This window comes from Peromyscus californicus, unplaced genomic scaffold (assembly GCF_007827085.1).
Source record: "Peromyscus californicus insignis strain IS unplaced genomic scaffold, ASM782708v3 Scaffold_13__1_contigs__length_99412109, whole genome shotgun sequence".
Classification (NCBI taxonomy): domain Eukaryota; kingdom Metazoa; phylum Chordata; class Mammalia; order Rodentia; family Cricetidae; genus Peromyscus; species Peromyscus californicus.
Window position 1 is genome coordinate 84,101,018 of NW_026294424.1, and position 5,175 is coordinate 84,106,192.

The window sequence follows — 5,175 nt, forward strand, 5'->3', positions numbered from 1 at the left end:
ATTGTAAAATAAAATTAAATTAAATTAAAAAAAAAAAAAGAATTGGATCATGCTTTCTTGCAGGCCCAAAGCTGGCAGTAGACTTTGGTATGGCCTCAGTACTAATTGCTATGTAGACAGTGCAATTTTTATGTTTATCACGAGGATGATGGAAGAATAATCCATTCACTCATCAAAGACTTGTTGAGCTCCTACAAATGTGCAGCTGGGACCCCAGTAGTTAGCATGGCATGCAGCCCTCTAGGCTAACTGAGCCTTTGGTATTAAGGGGAAAAATAAGTTTAAAAATAACCCACAAAAGCTTGTGGTGGAAGAAAGGGAGACTCCAGGACAACCAGATGACTAGGGGACAAGGTGATGACTGTTGTCCAGGTGGCCAGAGTTACATTTGAATACATACTTGAATGACAAAGAAGACATGGACATGCAGAGATTCTAGACAAGAGCAACTGTCATTACATTTTAAGGGAACAAATGAGTTTTGTGTAGCCAATGTTTCAAAAAAGTAAATAGCAGCCAGGTGGTGGTGGCACATGCCTTTAATCCCAGCACTCGGGAGGCAGAAGCATGCAGATCTCTGTGAGTTTGAGGCCAGCCTGGGCTACAGTATAGAGTGAGTTCCAAGAAAGGCGCCAAAGCTACCCTGTCTTGAAAAAAACAAAACAAACAAACAAACAAAAACAAACAAAACAACTAAATAGCAGAGATGTGGGAGGAGCACATGAGCTCCTACCCCTAGCTGAGGGGCTGTTGCTGTTGGCAGTTGGTAATAGCTGGTAGAGAACAGTCAGTTTTATTTAGGGGTGTGTCCCTGATCAGTTAGCCATGTTCCATTGGAAGGTCCCATGCCATGTATATGGGCAGAACTAACTGGATACAGTGTGGTTATTTCTTTTTAAAAAGGACATCAAATTGGGAGGGGGTGTGGGGGTCAGGAAATGGAGAGGTTAAAAGGAAGGTGTGGGCAGTGAATATAATATAAATAATAGTATGACATTCCGAATGGAAATTATTATTTAAAAATAGTAAATAAATTTAAAATGGAATAAAGTTGTTACAAACAACAAAATGCCACTGTTCTTAGCACTGATCAAGGCAAAATGAAAGAGAATTCCAAGTCAAGGCCATGTTGTGAAGGCTGTTTGGACCATAGTGTAGATGCTATTGGACCAGTTTTAGTAAGAGAAGGACACAAGATTTTCAATGGAAAACTTACTATGTGGAAGGAAAATAACTTTCCTAATAAAAGTAAAATCCCTTTCATGAAACCAGCTTGGCCTTCTATTCTGAACCTTCCTTTCAAAGTTCTTTTTCACCCTAAAGCACCTTCCAGCACACTTTCAGACTCAAGCTTGTGTTGACAGACACTGTGTCCACTAGTGAGAAGATGCAAGTGGAAGCTGTTCTCAAATCCTTTCCTCTATTCACTGGCTTTCCCTGCCATAGGTAGACCTGCAGCTTTGACTCCGAACAGTACTTCCATCCTAATTCTCTCTAACATCAGCAAGTGGGAATGGGCTCCCTCTCTTCCCTTCTTTTCTTTCCTTTTCCCTAAAGCCCATTGGAATATAGCATATTGATAAAGCTCAGTTGTTTAACATTTGAAAGGTGGTCACATGGCAATTGAAGCCCCCCTCTATTGCTCCATGGTGGATTCTCTCATGGAAAGATGAGAGATGTAGTAGATGAGAATAAATGCATGTGTGAAAAAGCAGTCTGGACACAAAGATACGTAAAGGAAGACTGTGTTGTCTGTCTTACAATGAAAATCAATGATGTATCCCCATTATTAAAAAGAAAGCTCTGATTCAGTTGCTGGGCATGATATATTAACAACGTGAAGATAAAGCTATGCTAGATTTACTTCCATATGTTTCTAACATAGTTTCACTTTTTCTTTACCCCAAATGAAATTGTAAAAACATTATTGAAGGTTTTGCTCTAACGAAGTGACTATATTTCAAAATATTATTTACAATCCCTTTGTAGTAATTTTATTTGTTTGATTTTTTTACTATGTAGGTATTTTAGATTTCATAATGCAGCATATTTCAGACCCAATACACAAAGCAATTGTAACTCTTAATGGCAAACACTTGATTGTACCTGATCCACGTTGTATAGGCCGTCTCTAAAATCTTTACCCAAGGAATAGGGCACTGGTCTTGTTCCAGGAAAAATGAAATAGCAGTGATATTAAGCTGCTGGAACTATGTTTTCTATTCTATGGTATGTCTATAAAGTCCTGAAATAGCCTTAGTCTATTTCTGTGATAAGTTCCCCATACCCAACAGGCTAAGACAAGCATAGTGTAGGTGTATGAATAATAATGATAATAATAAAATAAGCAAATGAGTTTCCTGTCGTGTCACAGGTAGTAAGAGTACTTGTGCAAACCATCCTTCAAGCCATTATCCTGTCCACTGAAGTTCCAACTTTTAATTCTTTAATTGTCTCCTCCTCCAAGCCCTCCAGTGAGTCAGCAATCTGGCATCTGGCCCTACTTCTAGCTGACTCAGAAGTACTTCCCTCGCAGCTGCCACACGTTTTTGGAAAAGAAGGGGTGGAGCTGTCGCTATGAGTCAAAAGACAATGGTAGACAGAGGCAAGTAGAGAGGCGAAGTGAAGTCCACATCCCAAATTCATTTCCCAAAGAATAATTAAGGTTAACAGGGTAAGGGGATGAGAAACTTGAGGGGACAGCAGGAGGAGGGTTAGCCAAAGAAAATGGTATGTGAAAAAGCCGTATGGAATTCTACTACCTTGCAGTCTAATTAAAGGGATCTGAAGGGCGATTCCACATGGTTGGAAAATGCTGTTCATAGATGCAAAAAATTACCAAATAAATCCTAGAACTAGGTACAAGATACCTATGTAGGACTTGCTGCTGAAGGAGGCACTAGGAGCCTCCTTGGTTTCTCTACATACTGCAATCAATGTGGGTGGTGTCTTCAGTAATAATTCTGGTAGATAACTGAGAGGACTTACAGAGGCCTGTACTGCTTGGTACATAGTCTGGTGCTGTGTCAGTCTTCCTAGTCCACAGTAGTAAGCGTCCTCTGAGGACTTAAGGCCTTCTCAGGACCACTTGTGCGGTAGCGGTGCAGCTGTAATGGGGGGTGACTGTCTGCTCACTGATTTAAGACTCATTCCAGAGGAAGGAATGTATCTGGTACTGCAACCTCGTTAAATACCCACAGGTGAGAAAGCTACAGATTCTCGTGGGTGGGGGACACTTATTATTGTTGTTTATATAGACCAACACAGCATCAAACTAATGTCAAAATATCTGTCTTTAAACCCATAGACAAATGGTACTCAGTCTTTATCAAAGAAGCCTCTTTGTGGTAAACTCATGATGGCTGAAGATGGCAAGAATAAGAGATGATTTAAGGCCCAGTCCTAAACAAGACTCTCACTCTACCCCTCCAGAGGCTCAGAGAACCTTGTGTTAGAGGGGCAGGAAGAAGCTAAGAGCTGGAAGATGAAAGGACTTTACAATATCATCTTCTAGGCAGGACACATGTAATTGTAATCATGAACTGACAGGAGATGAGGTCACTGTCACTGAGCCTGCAGAAGACTGATACTGTCTATAGTCGATTACGGATAAAGAAAGGACACATGGTGCCCTTCCTCTTCCTGTTGACTATTGGCTACTCACAGATTCTGGGGAAGGCATCCATTATCTTAAGTTGTACCCCACAGGTATTACCACCAGACTCCAATGTATAATTCCAAACTCATGACCACAAAGAAAGCCCATAATCTCAGCGGGTCACAAAACAAAACAAAACAAAAGAGAGAAATGTGAGACAGGGATTTGTAGAGAAAAGTCAGGGTGGGGATGACAGAAATGGGAAGGAAATCAGAGAAGAAGGAAGTGAGAGGAATGCCAGTGTATTATACACACATATGAAATTGTCCAAGAACAAAATTAATGAAAAAAGACCACTTGATATATTTTGTCATAGAAACTTGTGAAAACACAGAAACTAAACCAATTTGAGTGATTATTTTTTGTAATGAAAGGTCCTGGCTTCACTTCACATACAGATATCCACAAGTGATGGCAGCGACCATGCTCCCTGTCATAAATGTATTATTTCATCATTTCTTCCTTGCTTATTCCAACATACAATCTAGCTTCAATTCTGGATCACTGTTTGTACATTAATTGAGTGAAGCCAAGCTTTTCTGTTCCACTTGATCACTGAATATGGCACATAGTACCTACCATTAGTTATTAACAATTCAGAAAAGAAACACAAGAAATATTCAAGTGTTCATTTAAACTTCACAAAATAGTATAATAAACGATGAGTCCAAGACCACAAGCCAGTGCATCCAACCCAACTACAGAAATCATCATCTCCCTGGTGTAAAGAAAGTATTAGGAGCATCAAGTTTCAAGAACACTAGTTCAGAATAAGATGAAGCTACAGTTTCAGAATTTAGCCAAAAATTTTTCTCAATACTTTAAAAGATATTTTGATAGTTTCTTAAATATTAAAACACTGTGTCTAAACCAGGAATCGGCTTAATTTCCACATCCTTAACTTTATTATTTTTGAAGTGTGAATAGCCAAATTCAGTTGACTCCGGGACTGATTGGATACCCAGTGAAAGAGAAGAAAATGGAGAGTAGGTGCTCCATGGTCTTATTTTCTTGCACCTGCTGTACAGAATCTCTGGAGTGTGACCCTTCTGGCCACAGTGGATGGGCTTAACACCACCAGAGCTCAGGTTGATTTGTGTGGGCTGGCAGCTGGCTTTCCTTTCTCCCCCACTCACGAGCTCAGCTTTCAACCTCACTGTGCCATGCTTCCTCCAACTTTAAAATGAAGACTCTTGGGTTATTTGCTGAGCAGACTTGTTGTAGACATTGAGTGTGAAGGGCTCAGAACAGGGCCTGGTACACAGAAGCTCTTTGGAAAAGGTGCACTCCAGCAACACACGGTGGCCTCGGTAGAGCAATGCCTTTTTCCGGGACACAGCAGCACAACTATGGCTTGAATGGAAGTCTCTGAAAGCCCTTCACAGCAGGCTCATGGTTGCTCATTTCTCCTAACCTGGAGCTATGTGCTGGGTGAATAACTGTCATGTGAAATAGCTGTGAGAGTAGAAGGCTTTACTTAAAAGTTGAAGTGAATTTTTCTTTTTAAGAAGAGAGGT